A 19826-nucleotide genomic window follows, 5' to 3' on the forward strand; every position below is an offset into this window, starting at 1 on the left:
ACTTCTGATTATGGAAAGCTACTGCTTAAGTAACGTTGACCAGTGTCCACTCGTATACATTTTTTTTTGGCACCCCCGGTATATTAGGACATTAGATTTTTCACAACTATCCTATGAGATCAGTACTACTCTTAGGATTAGTTTACAAATGAGAGGCACAGATATGTCACATGACTTGCCCAAGATCATAGTCATAAATGGCAAAGCAATATGAGGATCTGGTCTGATGCCAGAACCTGAATGCTAAACCAATGCGTATTTGCCTCCAGGAGATTAACTACAGTAAAGGAAACGAAACCCAAACCAATCACTAGGGTAAGAAACCATCCTCTCCTTTTTGTTGTAATAATCAAAATTAATGTGCATTTCATGGGTGAAATGGTTCCAATTACTGGTCATAATGAGATTCATGGATTATCTATAGATTTCAACCCATATATTCAATCCCAACCCTCAAGTTGAGTTACTAGTTTGATCTTTCCTGCTTTTCTTTTTATACGTTTATCAAATCTAATACATATTTATCAAGCACTGTAATCATCCCTACACACTTTTTTTAAATTGTGGTGAAAAGAACACATAACATAAAATTTACCATCTTAACCATTTTTAAGTGTACAGTTCAGTAATGTTAAATATATTTACATTGTTATGCAACAGATCTCCAGCGCTTTTTAGCCCTTGTCTTACTTAGTCCCTTCAGGCAGCTGTAACAAAATATCACAGATGAGGAGCTTACAGAAAACAGAAATGTATTGCTCATAATTCTGGAGTCTGGAAGTCCAAATTCAGGGTGCCAGCAAGGTCAGGTAAGGGCCCTCTTCCAGGTCGCAGACTTCTCATTGTAACCTCCTCACACAACAGAAAGGGCTAGGGATCTAGCTCTGTGCTATCTCTTATAAGAGCACTAATTCCATTCCTCTCACTCTGCCAAAATGCAGACCTCTCTCTTATCCCATTCATGAGGGCTCCACCCTCAAGACCTAATCACCCCGCCCCCAATCACCTACTACCTACCATCACCTTTGAGTATTGAGTTTTCAACTTAATACTCATATGAACTTTCAGACCATGGCAGACCAAAACAATTTTAAACTCTATTTTTTGTTGTACCATTTTATTCACAATTTTAAACTCTATTTTGTTGTACCATTTTATTCCTTACCAATGAACGGCCTGTCTTTAAATTTCTGAAGTTGAGCAAAGTCTTCAAAATTGTAGAAGGCTTCTTTTTAGATAATCATATATACAAGGTCTGACAATTAAGTTTCTGAACTTGTTGCAACACTGTTGCTAACTTTTTTTGAAATCAAAGGGATTATTCATTATGAATTTGTACCAACTGGACAAACAGTTAACCAAGTTTACTATTTGGAAGTGCTGAAAAGGCTGAGGACCTGAACTTTTCGCCAATTCATGGTTCTTACATCATGACAATGCACCAGCTCACATGGCACTGTCTGTGAGAGAGTTTTTAGCCAGTCAACAAATAACTGTATTGAAACACCCTCCCTACTCACCTGATCTGTCCCCAATGACTTCTTTCTTTACCCAAATATAAAAGAAATATTGAAAGGAAGACATTTTGATGACATTCAGGACATCGAGTTTAATATGACAGCTCTGATGGCCATTCCAGAAAAAGTTGCAAAATTGCTTTGAAGGGTGGACTAGGCGCTGGCGTCAGCGCATAGCTTCCGAAGGGGAATACTTCGAAGGGGACCATAGTGATATTCAGCAATGGGGTATGTAGCACTACTTCTAGGATGAGTTTGCAAACTTAATTGTCCAACCTTGTATAAGATTCTGACATTATAAGCTAATGATTCTTAACTCTTTTTGGGCCATGGACCTTTTGAAAATCTAATGAAAGCTGTAGATTCTAAATTCAAAATAAAATGGAAATATAAGCACATAATTAATATGTTGTTATAATTTCATGAGGTTATTGAACCCCATTTCCCAAAGGTCAACCATGAAATATTAGGGAATTTTTGGTCTTATTTTATACTAGTATTTACATATTCTCTTATATTACAGTATTCCTTTAAATATCAAACTTCCCCTGAGTTACAATCAAGATCTTACTTGCAAAATTTCACATAAACATAACCTTAGTTACAAAAATTAAATTAATCTACAAATATTCAGGAAAACAGCTATATTGCTTACAGAAAGAACCACATAGAGGCAAAGAATTCCCCTACTTCCTATATGAGTTCTATCACATAATCAGTGGGCAGTTTCCCACAAAATGCTATCAAAACACCTCATGTCTGAAAGTAAGCTAAATTACAAATGCATAATTGAAGCTGCCTTATCCTTATGGGCACACCTCCTTCAGATTTGATAGTAAGAAAGCCCCAGGACTGATTGTAGATAAGATGGACTTGATCACTACCTTCCAAATTTAATGTACTGTAGTTTAATAACCATGTTCACTGGCTGTGATTACATCACTGCACTTTCTGATGTTTTGGATAACATAAAAACATTAGATTTTTAAAAGTGATGTCCTGAAGCTGATAGGTTCTCTTTCCCTTTCCATCCAGATTTTGGGGACTAACAAGCTGAAAACTAATATTTTCCTTTGTTCCTTGGAGGGGATGAAGTAAACATTCTTAAGGGGCATTAGAACCTATTAAATATTAAATGTGTTTTGTATATGTCACGCTTTAGCAACATCATGAATACTTTGGATGCACTCCTCCAAAAAAAAAATATATATATATATATGTACAAATTCTGCATACGATACCTAGGGGTTTCAGGAGCCCCCTAAAACCCAACTATAGACTCCAGACCTCAACATTAAGAACCTATCTCCATATTCAGTAGACAAGGGTGAGCTGACACATCTATGATTTCTAAGACTTCATCTTGAAACAAATCTAACTCTGCTCCCCCTTTAAATGTGTTAATCTTATGCAAAGAAAGTCAGTATTTATCAGAAATAATCACCACAGCATTGTCTTTGTTATCTAGCAAGTTTTTCAAAACATAAGGGGGTTGATTAACTGTTCTCAAAGAAAGTTCCTGGCTCTTTTCTATTTCAAAGGTTGAGAACCTAAGGGATGCATAGCCTTCTGTGTCTGCCATGGTGACTTCATCCTGCATCTCTCCAGAGAGTTAATCAGTAGACATCCTGCCACTGGCAACACAAACAAGCCAGGAATTAGCTGACTAATGTAGGTGTTATCTGGTAGGCTGGCCACAGTCACCACCAGAACCCATGGCATAAGTTCTGTCACCCACCTCACTCAAGGCTCTTGTCAGTTCACACCTTCATTCAAGACCTCTCTCTTCTCAAACTCCTTTAAGATTTATTAACTCCAGTGTTCAATTATCTATTCTATAGTAAATTAGCCTCTCTCATATTCTTTCTTGTTCTCTAATTTTGTAATATGTTTGTCCTTTACAGATGTCACATAGCTCAACTGTTTATAATACGCTATTAAGCATATATATATATATATATATATACACACACACACACACACACACACACACACATGTATATTGGGTTGTCGGAAAAGTCATGACTCATTTTTGTGACGAAAAACATAGAAAAAATACGTCATGACTTTTCCGACAACCCAATATATATATATTATATATATATATATATATATATATGTTCTATATTCATTATTCCTCTGACTCCAAGATTAAGTTAAAGTTACAAAAGCTATTGTTTGAAAGACACATTTCTTTAATTTATTAATTTTTCAGAATGTGACTTTTTTTGCCACTGAGATTTGTTCTCACAGTTCTACCAGGTTTCCCAAATTCTGAATTTATCAGATAAGAAGACACTATATTAACTACAGAGACAAAGCTTACTGATATTTAATATTCCATTTTTAAACAAGTGTATTGCAAAATGATGAACAGACAGAAATGAGAAGTGAGATCTGTATGAGAACAATGAGAAGAAAACGTTTGTAAGTATTCAACATCCCTAGTTACTTTCCCCATGACCCTATGATTAAAAACCAGAACAACATTTTAAAAGCTGGTCACCTTGGAAAGCACAGAAACTTCTAAAAATAAAAATCAACATTTCCAGACTCTGCCATAATGGTTTCCTGGTAAACAGAAAGATATGCTTGATAATCTACCTCCACATGGGGATTGTGGCAATTAATTATTCAACATTTGGAAAGTGCTTTTGAGACAAGAAGCTGAGTGCTAAAAATCATCATCAATTTTCAGCAAACCGCACTTAAAGTGAACTCACCAGGTTTATTGTTGGAACCATTAGTGTAAGTCCATGTTTTCTTTTCCCCATTTCATTTAGACCATTAGACCAAACAGCCAACACCCATATGAACCTTCCTTTCCTTCAGGTCAGCTTTTGAGTGTCCTATGAGTCAAAAACCTTGTCTAATTTTCAGAGAAAATGTGAACTCTGATCATGAAGTCTCACTGGAATTTACAGTAATATGTTTGTTAGGTATCCTTCCTCTTCTGCCTTTTATTTAAGTAATATAATAAACAGTAAATTTACCAAAAATTTCATTTGTAAAACTTTAAGAGTAATTTAAAATCTTGTTTAATGTAATTCTACTCTATTAGTTATCATTTAAGCAAGCATATTTATTTAAGTGTCCGTGATTCCATTACATGTATAAATTTAGATGAACAATCTAAAAATTGATTAACCTTGATTAATAATTTAAATGAAAGTAATAAGCTATTCTACTTAAATTAAAAAAGTGTTTTTGTTAGACAAATTTTCCTTATTTACAATGTATTGCAGTTAGAATTTATTGATTTTAAAACTCAAAACAATGGCCCAAGATTGAAAAAAATTTTTCTTCACTAAAGTTTAACTAAAACCCACATAAAAACCTACCTGTGTTCATGCAAAAAAAAAAAAAAAGAAAAGGAGAAAGGCATTAAGTGGTATTTAAATGGAGAGTCATTAGGAGGCTATGCTGGGCAAAGCCTTCACACAGTAATTGTGGTTGGTTTGGGATTAAATAGACAAAAGTAGAAATCATTCACACCCATGTCCATTTTGGAAACAATAAATAATTTTGTCCAAAATATTACCTTTTACTTCAAATCTCTTACACACTGAAAGATCATATATACAAAGGTCATAATTTATGTTTTTGAGAATTAAAAGCTGTACTGACATAATCTTCTTGGATATGGGACTTGTTTCCCATTAGCTCAAGCTCAACATTTCTCTAAAAAGAGGGTTTATGTATTTTAATCCCAAAATGCACAGCTTTAAACGTCATCTTTGCTTTTAGAAAGGGCTTGTTACAAGATGAGTTTTTACCACTTTAAACATTAATACCGTTTACACATCTATTAGCCAACCTTAAATCTTTTATTCATATTCACCCTTCCCAAACATCTCCCCCACAAAAAATGGAAGTAAAATGTGTTCAACATTCCTAATCTCAGTAGAGGGAAAAAAAAAGTGCTGGCTGGTGGCTGAAGTGAGGTGATCTCCATGAGGTTGCTGGCTCATGTAACAAAGTCACTATGGAATTCTGCATGGAATCCACAACAGACACCTCAAAAAATAAAATTAATGCAAAAACAGCTAAGACACAATTTCTTATTGACTCATCTTGATGCTTGCTATGTATTCCATATAATCTTCATCTTCTACAAACCATTGTATAATAAATATGTAGATAAATAGCTTTTCATGGTTCATTCCTAACATTCCCAAGTCTTTAAAAAGACATTGAGGAAGCTATAAGCAACTTAAAACTGGGAGAAAAATGGATTCAAGGAAGGTTTCTTTAAAAAAAATTCTTTCAAAAGAGGGGGCATAGTATTTCCTCCTCTGCTCTGCTGGCTTTACTAGGGTGTGCCAACAATGGGTTCCTGGTACGAACAGAAAAAACAGGCATACTTTATGTTTTAAAAGAAGTGCTTGTGGCATACATTCCTAGCTATCTCTGCTTTAATGTTAAAAGGGCAATCAGAGAGTTCCCTAAAAATAAACAACTTAATGTGATATAGTTGCCATCCTGAGAGGATGGAGGAGCAAGTACGTCATTTCAAATGAAATGTTTTTCATCGATACAAATATGAAGGAGATAAAAACTGTCCAAAGAAATTAGCCATGTCCCCAAGTAAATGAGAAATGAATTGGCAGGGGCCGAGCCTCTATGAGAACATTACTTTGAATCAAAACCAAATTTCTAAAACACTCCAGGTGATCGACTCTATATTTATGGAATCTAAATACTGAAATATTGAAAAGAATGATTCTGAAATGTTTAAGAAATGAAACAATTTAATTAAGTGGCAATGTTAGATTTATTGATTGTATGTTGAAATGTTTAGATCTAGAACCAGAAAGGCAGAAGGGACAAAGACTCCGAGCACCGTCTCAGCGGGACACTCTCACCTGGTCATGAAGGCTATCACGCAACCACTTCTCTACTCAACAGCAAGGATGGGTCTCCCCTTAACTTAGAAGCTTCCTATCTAAGTTACTTTGAGGGAGGCTAAGAACTAACATATACCTAAAAATTTCATTCACCGTATGTCCAAATCCTTCAAATTTCATCATCAGGAATTATTTCTTTTGCATCTTCTGATAAAATTTAATATGCAAATACTACTAAAACACATAGTACATTAAATTATTGCTTACTACTAAGGTATTGTCAGATGTTCTCCCCTTGCAAATAAATTTAGTAAAATTTTACTCAAACTCATAGAGTATTAAAAGAACTATATTATAAGGGAAAGAGGTAGGGCTAAGTCGGGTCTGATCATAATAACTAACACCTAAATCAAACTTACTATGAGCTACAGACTTTTCTAAGTATTTCACATATATTAACATATTTAAACCCTAGGAATGAAATGAAGTAGGTTGGGATGAAGAACTGGAAGCACAGAGACGCCCAAGTCATGAGGCTCTAAGTATTTGGGTGCTATGCTGCCCCGCCCTCAATCTCCCCTTCAAAACGGGCTGCTTCCGCAGCCAGTGGGAGTGTTGGTGACTGATGATGCTCAGTTCAGTCTTGTTCCAGAAATTGTCTTAGTCAAAGAGAGCCGCCTGAGCCAACGTCACAGCCCTGTCCATGGGCGGCCCACATCTCACAACTGGTGATGGGTAAAAAGGCCTGGCTCCCTTGCTTCAAGGTGGGGCAATTCTGCAGTCTCCTTAGCTCCAGAGCTCCTGGTGGGATCAGCCAGTGGAGGGCTCTGTGGCTACTGAATTACACTTCACACTTCAATTCCTCCCTCTGCCCAATCCAATTCACCTCACTCCCTCACAGGTTTTACCCCTCAGCACCAGCCCCAATAAACTTCCTGCATAATCAGAAACTGTTTTCCAGGAAACCCCACCTAAGACAGGCGTGGAGGCAGGATTCAAGCCCAGGCACTCTGGCTCCAGAATCCATGCTTGTAACCAGCACAGTAAAATCGTGGCTGTCAATGCAGAGTCAGAAAACAACTTCAATGAGAGTTTTCCCCCAGCCTCAACAGGCTGTATATAGAAAGATGTCTTGATAACAACTGAAATTTGCCACATGACTGCAACCATCTCTTATTTCTGGGGTCTGTCGGCCATGCTCACCACCAGTCTTTTCATGTCCTTCTACTTGGGCTTCTTCATTGATGGCCAATGACTACTTGGAAATGCCACTTTCCTGCCCAAGACGCCCTTGTCTGGGTCTCCTAATACTCTAAACCTTCAAGTCACTGAAGCACCCAGCCTCCACCTCAGGCTACATTACCCCTGAACTACACTCTGCCAGCTGGATCCTGAAAAAGCCCTCTCATAGCCCACCGCTCTCAGACTATCATGAAAACGGGGCCTTCAGCTTTGTCTTAGAGTCTCTCTCTCTCAGTGTGGCTAAGGCATCCTCCCTAGGGCATAGTAAGGCAAAGACAGCATAGTGTCCTCCATTCCCCCCTTTCCCACCTCTCATCCAAGCCTCTACTCAAAACTGCATTTCCTCATATACGTATATTCGACTCACGGAAACAAATACCTCAGAGATCACTGCCCATGATATAAGCAAATAGCGAGACCTTGCATCCTTGTTTAGATAGAGCTAAGACACCCTCTTTACAACGTAAAGGATAAGCAAAATAATGTGTAAAGCACAAAGCACAACAAACACCATGGGGATATCTGGTGTGGGAGCAATAGCTCCACACATCCCCAGCCCTAAGAGCGTCGCTGAGTTAGCCATGAGAGATGAACAAAAGGGGAAATTATTTTCAGTATGTTGTGAAGAAAGGAGATAAGTGTGTGCAATTTATTTGGGAATGATATACATCAAAACTTATTTTAAGACAATTTTAGTTTGGACCCTTAATTAAGTAAGCTTCAATTATCAGACAATTCAATTAAAGTGAATACCTCATAATCTAATAACAGTAGAAAATAGACAACTCCTGCAACTTCAGCAGACAGATTCACAATTTCCCAGAAACAGGCTCTTCAAAATACTATTTCCCCTTTCTTAATTCCACAGACTCTGCAACTCACGGTACCTACGGCCCACGCTTCAGACAGTCACACTGTCCTATCACTGCTCCCAAACACAGCAAGCCAACTCTAGCTCCTATATCCTTGGACACCAACCTTGGAATTGAATCCCTCACTGTCTCTACAAAGAAGTCATTCCACCAGCTCATGACTCAAGCGGCAACCTGCTTGAAGCCTGGGCTACATGCTGTAGCCTGTTTTTTTCTGCTGCCCTGGTTTTAATATAAAGTATGCTGTTATTCAAACCCATACACTCAAGTCCTTCTGTCACAGAAGCTAAAAGCTGTGGGTCAAATGGAAATATATGGCACTGGACTTTCCAAGCTCTCTATTTAATTTGTGAACATATTACATCTAAGAAAGTTATCTAACACAATGATTTTTAAACATGCACAAAATTAAATATATTCCATTTAGTTGAGAAAGCAAACTATTTCCAATTAGTGGAATTATCCCAAATGAACCCAGGACCAAAGGTGTGTTGGTTTCAATTCAGCAATAACACCCAAATTCATTTTATCAGCAGCAAGGTGTGGACTTGATTCCAAGAAATTTTATAAGGTCTAAATAATCTTATCATTTTATATCCTCAAGTGTAAAAATGCACTTATACACTTATCTGCACTTACATTAGTGCCTCCACTCAAGGTCAAGAGCTGAGATACAGCATGCAGAGGCAGGTAAACTTTATAGGAAATGTCATGTGAGGTCAGACACACAATCTTTTAGACCAACGTTCAGTGACATCTGACAGTGATATCAAAGAACACAAAAAAAATCATTCTACAAAATGATAAATGACTTGAAGCAGGTTCTGTGAGAGAGCCCTAAGTAAAGACAGAACACTGACCAAGCATGCCCATGTTGTCTTTTAAATTGTATGACTACTTTACCCAAAGATTTCTTCTGGACTTTCTCCTCTTGGGAGAAGCCAGTGTCTCCTCTTGGGTTGAAAAGCTGCTCACATAAATACCCACTATATAAATTTAAACTTTTTTTTATATTAAACCTATTTCTCTCAATTGTAAGTGGTCCTCCTACTTGTGAAGTTCTTAGATTTGAGGGAAAGTGTTCCTGATATTACAGGCTTAGGTGAGATCTCCTTTCAGACTTCACTGTTCAAGACTATAGCGTTCAAGTAGATTTCTGTCTGTTGTCTCAAAGACATTCCATTATTCTCATGATATCTAGATCTTTCCCATTTCAGTCTATCTTGAGGTACAAGACCAAACCTTCAATGGAGTATTCCAGGTAAGACTGTATAAGGTTCAAACACATGGATGAATGCAAACATACAATATTAAAAGACCCCTATTAAGAGATGATATCTGAACTCAAATATCTGTTCAAATGTAATATATATATATATATATATATATATATATATATATATATATATATATATATATATATAAAATAAATAAAACATGTATTTCAAAATGTCTCAATTTACTCACATATATTGTAAGGCACGTATATTTCAAGACAAATAATATACATTTAACACATAGACATATATAGTACAATGATATTATCTCACCTTTACATAAAATCCAACATTATCACGGTGCCCTAATATCAGTACCATAAAAGAAATTCTACTTTCCCTCACTTCTATTTGTGTTATATCTCCCAAAGATTTTATGTGAACACCATCTGGACTTAAAACTCCTAGTTCAGTATAGTCAACAAAAAATGATTTGAATGAGACAAACACCAAATTCACAGATGTGAATAAGTAAATGAATAAATGGCGCTTTTCCCCTTGCCTACCATAGGAGTTCCTTTCCCAAGTGAAACCCAGGAAATACTACATGTGCCTTATTCTGCATTTTCTCTAATACCTACTATATATGTTATTCACAGAAGGAATAAAAGTTGTAAATCTTTTTAGGTAAATGCCTTTTTAGAAATCTTAAAGGTGGTACTCATTGGGGAAACTGGGTGAAGGCTATATAAAACTATACTATATTTTTACAACTTCCTGTGAACCTACAACTATTTTAAAATAAAAAGGTTTTTTAAGTGCTAACAATTCAGACTTACCCTCAGAAAAAATAAATAGAGCTGTCTAACTCAGAGAGCAGATAAAATACAGTGGTAGCCAAACAGAAAAATTAGGTAATTTTTCCAAGGAATTATATAACACATCAGAAAGCTTAAAAACAAAGTTACATCCCAAAAGTTACTGGATTGTGGGGCGGCTGGTTAGCTTAGTTGGTTAGAGTGCAGTGCTCATAACACCAAGGATGCCGGTTCGATCCCCACATGGGTCGCTGAGATGCACCCTCCACAACTAGATTGAGACAACTATTTGACTTGGAGCTGATGGGTCCTGGAAAAACACACTGCTCCCCATAAAAAAAATAAAAATAAAAATACATTAAAAAAAGAGTTACTGGATTGCAAACTTCATGACAACAAATTTCACAAGAAATATTTGAAAGACCCAACAGCAATGATCAAAGCTTAAACACTGGTTGGATATCTCTAGAAAAAATAAAGTTTAGATAAAGTTGGGTATAATGACTGGGCACCTGATTAGTTTGTCTAGATTTTCTAAGTAAGTGTCATTCCATTAAGTAAGTATTTTCACTATAAAATATGCTAGCCACTGTGAGGACCACAAAAGATATTGTGATACAGTTCCAACAGTGAGGATGCAGATAATGTAGAAGGAAATAATTAAAGGGCAGTGCAGGGCAATAAACAGTAATAAAGTGATCGATTAAAGTGTAGAATTCACTGCCTAAAGTTTTGACAGTAAAAACGTGTATTTGACAAGTGTGAGTGCTTGAACTATGTTTTCTTGTGATGTTTTGAATGGGTATTTTTGTTTCGTTTCTTAATGTATTTTTAAGGGAAATTACCTTATCTCATTCATCTAAATCTTTTGAGACATTTTCTATCTGTCTTCTCAGTTTTCCCTGGCAAAGTTGCTCAACTTGTAAAGTGCAAACGTGTGATCTGTGTGCTTCTGCTTAATCTGTTAACACTCAGCAATTTTCTGAAGGCGATTGTAATCTACTTCAGCAATCTCCCATGATGAGGCCCTAGTCTCTGCTAACATCATGAGTGCTCATCTCACATTCCTAAAAACAGTCTCCAGAGGACAAAGGTCAAAGGAAAGAAGGAATTTTTGAAGCAGTTCCACCATGACGTCTCACCAGTCAATACGCAACACTCGACGGGAGGGTTTCAGGGGTGCAGCCATCAACACTCAAGTCCAGTCAAACTTTCAGTCTGAGTGATGATCTCACTGAGTCTTCACTCAGAACAAACATGTGGCACCAAATAAGTTTCAGGACTTCAATCATGATCATTCTGGTAGAAGGTACAAAAACCTAATTTGGATAAAAGACGTTAGGCACCGTCCCATCCCGCTATATAGACAGCAGACTTCCATGCTGAAGAGCCCAAGAGATGAAAGAGCTAATCCCATCCCTTTGAGATACTGGTTTAGCTATTATCATTGTCATGATCGTAGTCTTTAAATAGTTATCCTTCCCTAATCCATAACACCAATTTTTTTTAAAAAACTTTCATGTGCTGAGTGGTCACCAAAGCGAGAAGCCTGGCTTCCAGCAGTGAGCGCAGCAATAACCAGACATGCCTGCGTGCTTTTGTTTTAAAACAACCCTGTTTAACTTCTCACAGGAATGAAATCACCCAAAACAGGAGATCAAGTTCCCTGAAATTCACTATTTTTAAAATAGTAGTTTAACAAGGTTTACCATAATTACCCTTTTTTTATTTCAATTTTCCATATTATGTGTGTAGCAGAAAACAAAACTATCTGCTATACCAGATTATTCCATTTTCCACAAAATCACCACAAAGCAGCCACATTTGGGTCAAGCACATATGAAGGATGCTACCTAAAATGTAAACGCCCTCATAAAACGTAGACTGACTTAGGTTATTCTGAAGTATAATAATATGTTACATACTCAGTATTCTGGGTACCAAAAACAGTTAAACGATGACAGCCAACCAACCAAGACTACCACTAGCTCTCAAAAGAAAGAAAAAAAAAAAAAAGCTCAACCCAAGTAAACAAAATAAACAGGCAAAGAAAATCAGTCTTTGGGTAAGAAAACCTAATTACATTTCCACATCAAAAGTTAAGTTCCTTCTGCTGCCAGCCTGATTTTGCAGAGGAATACCTACTATTGTTTATCATGCCGTTCTCCAAAATAAAAACCATACAAATTTTAATTGTATCTAACTTTAAAGTAAATATATGGCACTAACCTCTTTTCAGATAAAGAAAGTTGAGGGTCCCAAAGTCAAACCAATAGTTAAGAATCAGACCTTTCAAAGGATTAAAAATTGTTTTACACAAACGTCTATAAGGTATATGCTGCAAATTTGTCGTTGATATTATAATCATCTAAGAACCACCTTATCCATACTAAGCTGAAAAGGCTATCTACAAGCTCCAGTTTCCAGCTATTATTCATCCTTAAACATCCAATTTTGTAAGAAATATGGTTTCCAAGGTTTCAGCCCTGGAGAACCCACTACAATATTTTAAATCTGGAAATCTGTTGACCAGCATTCTAATTATAAAAGTTAAATATATTCAGCGTGTAAGCTTTTAGGGACCACCCATGAGGTAAAGAGCATTGTAATCATTTTCAAGGGTTCTCAAGCTCTGTTTGTGTTACTAGGGGGCAAAAATTTGATATGAGCTATATAGTGAAATGTGTGATCTCAAACTGCTGCCTATTAGCCTCAATTTTTCAAGCTGATGTTTAATAAACTGTTCTCATCGCAGCTTTAGTGATAAAAACTAATAGTCCTAGAGGGAAAATGTAAAAACACAGTTTGCATCACTCAGAGTAACAAAGCAAGAAAGATGCTTAAATGTGTTGTGCATTCGTTCAGCCAACAAACATTTATTATTAACATGTCAGAAACTGTTCTCAGTGCTGGCACAATTCAACTCAAGAATAAGAAATGCTGTAGAATTCAAAAACAATAATAACTAATGTATGTATGGCCATTTACAGTTCTGAACAAGGTTTCATAAATAACACCTCTGTGATTAGGTTTTACAACCATTTTAATAATGAAAAAAGAGAGACATAGACAATTTTTTAAACTCCCAAATAAAAATCTAGCAAGTGAGAGAACTGGGTCTCCAGCCCAGATCTTCCAAACCTCTACCCATCTCCATCGGTCACTAGGCAAATAGCATGTTACAAGATACTCTACTCTGTAAAAAGGCAGATAATACCAGCTGTTTGTAAGGATGTGGAGCAGAAGATACTCTCACAAGGTGCTGGCAGGAAAGTGAATTAGTACCACTTTTGAAGGTAGGCATTATCTACTAAAACTGGCTAGGCAGTTCAACTCACAATACACACAACCGAAATTCCCACATTTACCAAAAGACACCTGTAAGAATGTTCGTAGCAGCACTATTCAGAATAGCCCAAAACTGGAAACAACCCAAGTGTCCATCAAGAGTGAAATGGATAAGTAAATTGTGGCCTTCTGATAAAGTGGGACACTAATGAGCAATGAGAATCAACAAGCTGTTGTTACACACAAGACATGAAAGAACATCAAAAAATAACGTTGTGCAAAAGAAGTTGGACACAAGGACATTTCTTATGAATTCTGGTAGAAAGTTCAATAATAGATAAAAGTCACCAATAGTCTCAGAGTCAGGAGAGAAATTACCTGTGGGAGGGATGTAATGATCTGGGAGGGTAGAGAAGAGGCGGCTTTGGCTGCTGACAATGGTCTACATCTTGGCCTTGGTGCTGGTTACAAGGATGCGTTCACTTAAGTAAATCACCCCAAGCTGTTAACTTATGATTTAATGACATGTGTACACCTCACATTTCAATGAAAACTTAGAAAGGAGGAAAGGAGAGATAAGGGACAGGAAGCGATGCTCTCAGGGTACACCTAAACAGTCAAGTGCTGTGCTTGTTTTAATTTTTACATCTGCTTTTAGTACTTAGTCTACCTTTTCTTTTACTATGAAGCTGTCCTCTGGCACCTTTCAGTGTTATCCATGTAGTGTTATCCAATTCAGTGTTATCTAATATCAGAGTTCTAATTTGTAGTTTAATGTTTGCTATGGGATTAGAAATCTTATAATAAGTCATGTTATGACTATATATGAATAAAGAATAAACAAATTCTAAGGGATCACCTATAAGTAAAGTGAATCCTCTTTAATGTGTGTCTTTTTTTTACACCCTCTATTCTGCCTGCTCAGATACTTTTTGCTAGAGAATACGCCAAATACAGGAGTTCCAAATAGATGAAATTGTTACTGGGCCAAATCAGCGAATACTAGATCTCCAAGCCAAAGCAAGAATTAACTAACATAAAATTCCAGATCCCACAAGTTTTCTTATTTGTAAATAGTATAAAGGAGAATGTCCATTAGTAAATATATTTACAAAAAAGAAACTGCTAACTTCTTAGCCAAGACATTATGAACAACTTTTCTCCAAGACATTATGAACAACTTTTCTAATTGTGTCACTCATAGAGCATTATATCAGTTTTAAAACAACATATTCCTTCCTCATTTTGTATTTTTATTATTTTTTATTTTTAAAGTCCCCCAAAAAGTATAGTATGTTTCATTTAAAACTCTTCTAAAGTTTCTAATACAGAAATTCAAGTTACACTGAGGATACCCTTTTTCTACAAAATAACCCACAAAATTTAAAAAAAGAGAAAAGTATCAATTCGTGGTTATTTACTTCCTTTAGCATCCTCATTTCAGGTAACTTCTTTCTGTACTCATTCTCCATGAAAGACAAAAGTTAGCTCTCAAGACTGGAGCTAAAACTGGTCCACACACTGAAAATTCTTCACTAGAGAAACAGACCCTAGCATTGCAGGATCTAAAGTAAGGTTGAGGCAAGCAGGTGCTAATGCTGAGCAGAATTACCAACAGGAAAGGCAAACCATCACTTTAAACCAGGTGAAACTTTTATTTGCTTTAGCGTTTTCAGCTGTAACTAAAACCAAATTCATTCATGGATGACAGTCATTCACTAATTCAAATAGGTATCACTAGTTCAAATCTAAAATGTTCATTCTGACCTTCAAAAATAATTTTTGTTTCACTTAAGAAAGGCATACAAAGTTCTCTGTTTCATAGTTTTCTCATCTCTTCAACAAACATAATAATCCCTTACATCTACTTCATTTGCAGGTTAGAACATAATGAGGCTTGGGCTTTTACGAAAACAATTACAGATGTAGTTTCAGCATTACTATTTCTACCACCATCTTTTTCGAACACATAAGTTAATTCAGAGGCTAGTAAGACCTTATCATTAAGGAATAAAATTATAAACCTCATGAAGATGGAAAGTAAAAGTTTTATCTCGTCTTTGCCATGGCAGGTAAATAAATCCATTGCCATTCATAGCTGGCTGTCCTTTCAACGCCTTCTTTAAAATACCGTTGCACTGCTGAGACCAGAGAAATGCAATAAAAGTCAATGCCACAAAATCATTATAAGAGTCATAAATATGACTTTAGAGAAAATAAAATCGGCCACCTCTACAAATGAGTTGTGTGTGTGTGTGTGTGTAAATGTATGTCAGAGAAAAGAACTGAGTAAAAGAGTAGATTAGGAGACTCCATCTCCACTACTCGAAAAATAACTAACAATGTGCACTAGAGAGAAATATATATCATCTTCATGTTAGAAGGACAGCGGGATACTTTGTATTTTGTGACATAAACATATCAAATGTTTAGATATTGGTGAAAAGGCAAAATGTATTTGGAATACAACTTAGCACTGACCTTACACGAAAGAAACATTATTCTTCCCTTCCCTAAAAATTCCTTCATTAAGCAAAAGAAATCCTGAAAGTAGCACGATACTGTTTTGTAAAGTCTTACCAGCTTCCTGGATGTTCTAAACTATCCATTTTGTTAAGTGATTCCCCCAAATGCATATATGTCATAAATCACAGGTTGGCCTCAGAAACTGCATCAACAGGGAGAAATATGTGTTGTGCTTACAGCTTCCTTTGTCCCATCAAATCATGTTCCCTGATTCCTTCCATATTAACAATCAAGGAGAAACTACTTAGCAACTTTCACTGCCATTAGATTTTTCTCTTCTCAGTTTGTTCTTTCCACTCCCAATCTTAATAACTATCAATTCCAGTCTTAGACTGCATTCATGTTACTAAAAACGAACACAAAGAAACTCCAAGAAACAAGATGATGTGTATTATTCCCACACTTAAGTAGCAGTGAATTCTCTCAGGACTCCCTCCCCTAACGAAAGTCCTAAACTGCATTGCCCTCAGAGGTGGGCCAAGAAACCTGATTACCTACATGATTCACATCTAACACATACTTATTTCCTTTCCTTGTGTTTTTCTTTAAGATGCAAGCTATGGCGAGATGATCTCTCTTGTTATCAGAACAAGGAATCAAAACCTGAAAACTATATTTGTCAGGGATCAATACAAAAATAAAATTACCACCACAGTGTGCTGGAAGTTGTCCCAAAGGTTATTTGATTTGTATCACATTTTTTCTTTAAATATGATTCCCCATATTCCTTTCACACATTGTTGTAAATCCAAAATGTACGTAATCGTTTAAATGACTAAAATAAAAACACTAACATTAAAACATTTAAAGTGATTTTATGTTGACAAAATGAACTAAAAGAGATACATCATTATAAACTGAGAGTACATCTGGCAATCTCATTGGCTGGGGCACCTTATATATGTTAGCAAGTCTACAGGATGACCTGCAAACATTAAATGATACCGTAAACCTCATTTTGAAAATATTCTCATACAAAATATTGGGTGTTTCCTGGTTTTCTGTTTTCTCAAAGGTAGACATGCCTGGAACTATCAACATATCCCATCTTATACCTCCCACACCACCTCTTATAAATGTCCTATGCCTCAACAGTTCATAAGAGTATGACTTTCCTCTCTCTATCCATCTATGTGGGAATTGTTGTGTCATCTTGCCAGAGACTCTGGGATAAAGTTGAAACTTCATTTTCAAGATTCAGTATAAAGAGAACAGAATCCTATCACTACATTTAACTTTAAAATGAAAGTAAAAGTTTTTTCTCAGTTGTTAAAGCTATAAAAAAAAAGAAGACATGCGTCCTTCGATTGAAGTTCTATGATTAACCTCAATCTAAGTGCTATAATGACCATGGAAATTATTTAAATGCTAATGTGACAGATACAAGGAGAATTCTCAGCCAGAAACCTCATCAAGAGGCATTAAATTGTCTATAAGAAGTTAGTGAATACTGCCTTAACTGCATTCAAGAAGCTATTCAAATCAGAATGAAAAAATAAATCCTAATGTGCAAGGTACACTTTAATTCAGGTAATATGCTAGCTCCAAGTTCCAGATACAAGAAAAAAGGGAACTATGGTACAATGCAGTGTCTCTTAGGGAAGGAACTGTTCTAGAATTTAAGACAATTTGTGTTTAGTACAGCCCAGTGTTCATAATTTCCCATTAAGAGCAACTTTCTCCTACACTAAAGTGAAATGGGAAAAGAATTAGGGAGGGTAAACCAAACTTAACTGCTCTTTAATGAAAGTCAAGAGTGGAGGGCTTGCTGCAGGCAATTATGCTGAGAGAAGGCCTTGAGACAGAATGAGGGGTGGAAAAAACAGAGGGTTTACAAGGAGCTAAAAAAAAATGCTTTACGATGGTAGAAGAGAGGTAGAATGGTTTCCTTCATCTTTCACGTCAAATTCAGGGTTGTTTTGTGGGGTTTTTTTCCTTTTGTTCTTTAATAACTTTTTCCTTGTGGTGCTTGCTGCAGTTTGCTGATGTAGTTCCCAACTCCTGCCTTCCACTGGTGACTCTTATTAACGGACTGGCAAAGGCTGGGTAAAATGCACTTAAGAAAAAAAGAAATCACCTGCCCTTGCCAAAACGTATATGCTGCCCAGTACCTGAGGAAGAGCTCCGCTGTCGCTGGCCAAGAGAAATCCCAATTTAACCCCTGCCTCCCCCTTCCAAATCCATTGCAAATAATTGTGTGTGTGCCACTAGCAGAGAATCTGCCTGACTCACCCCCGCTTTCGGCGTGCCAGGCAGAGATGTGAATGCTCTGTCTCGGAGCGGGTCGTGAAGTGGGGGGTCGCGGTCTCAAAGCAACGTGAGTCCCCCCCAACACTCCCCTACTACTGGGCTTGGGGACGTAGGCCCCTCACGCAGGTGCCCCGCCACGCTGGGACCACCCAAGCTCACGAGAACACACGTGTCACTGCGCCGGAGCCCAGCCCGCGGCGGACACTGCCCCCGGTCTAGGCAACAATGCCCGGTTACACGAAGGGGGCTGTACAGTGGGGGAGGACCAGGACCACCCAAACTCCTACTCTAAATGCCAAGAAGGGGGGAAAAAGTACTTTTCCGCGGCAGCAGCCTCCACAGCCCGCCAGCGCCCAGCCCAGGGGATGCCCGGCCCGCCGCTGACCTCTCCCTGCCTCTCCGGAGCGCGCCGTCCCAGATGGGCCCCCCGCCCGCCCACCACCCCCGCGCCCGCTGCCGCCCCCCAGCCCGGCGCTCACCTCCTGGGGTCCGGCTTCCGTCGCTCTTCCAGTTTGGCGGCAGAATGTGGGGCTGCAGCGGCTGCCGCCGCCACCGCCTTCCCTGCCACTGCAGCCGCCACCGAAGCGCTGCCCGGCGCGCCGCCGGGGCTGGAGGCTGGGGGCCCGCGGGATCCCCGGAGGCGCGGGGCCGGGACGCGGCGGGGCCGCGCCGCGGGAAGTTACGGGCGCGAGGCGCTGTGCGAGCGGGGCGCGAGCCACCCGCGCCCAAGTAGTCACAACTTTGTCGCCTGGGTGGGTGCGCGCTCCGGGGCGGAGGGAGGCGAGAGCGGGGTGAGGGCGCCGGGGCGGGATCGTCCTCGGAGCCGGCAGGGCTGGAACCTGAACGGCCCGCGACGCGAGAACCGGGGGAAGGTGGCGCGGGGGGGAGATGTCTGCACGGCCCGCGTGGCGCGCGGCGGATGAGCGTGTGAGAGCGCGGGCGTCTACTCTACTTTGCCTTCTGCAGCTCCTGCATATGTATGGGGCTCTCCGCTTTTTCTGCCAGTAACTAACACTGCAGCAGCGGTGCCCGGCCCGGGCGCCCCTCGGGAGCCAGCAGGGGACGGGGAGTCGGGGAAGGCGGTCGTGGCGAAGGCTGTGCCACGAGAGCGAGCCAGCGATCCATATTTAAAGCCCCGAGTGGCTTCGGCCAGCCCCCAGCCCTGCCCTCGCTCGCGCCCGCCCGGCCCCCGCCGCTCCCGGCGGCCGCTCGGCGTCAGCAGCCCGGGCCTCCGCGGCGACTGGGAGGG

At 38.6% G+C, this 19826-nt stretch overlaps 1 protein-coding gene across 3 annotated transcripts in view; it reads right to left on the minus strand.

The window, feature by feature from the left end:
• The window catches only part of SLC4A4 (solute carrier family 4 member 4), a 324167-nt gene extending 305009 nt beyond the window's left edge, over window positions 1-19158 (minus strand). For 2 of the 3 annotated variants that reach the window (XM_019663215.1, XM_019663217.1), the window contains exon 1: window positions 19057-19157. The gene's annotated coding sequence lies outside the window, so the exon portion shown is untranslated. Of the gene's footprint in view, window positions 1-19056 lie in introns of all 3 variants that reach the window. The other variant, XM_019663211.1, reaches the window with a different exon arrangement.
• Between the last annotated feature and the right edge of the window lie 668 nt (window positions 19159-19826).

Source organism: Hipposideros armiger, unplaced genomic scaffold, assembly GCF_001890085.2.
Source record: "Hipposideros armiger isolate ML-2016 unplaced genomic scaffold, ASM189008v1 scaffold_386, whole genome shotgun sequence".
NCBI lineage: Eukaryota > Metazoa > Chordata > Mammalia > Chiroptera > Hipposideridae > Hipposideros > Hipposideros armiger.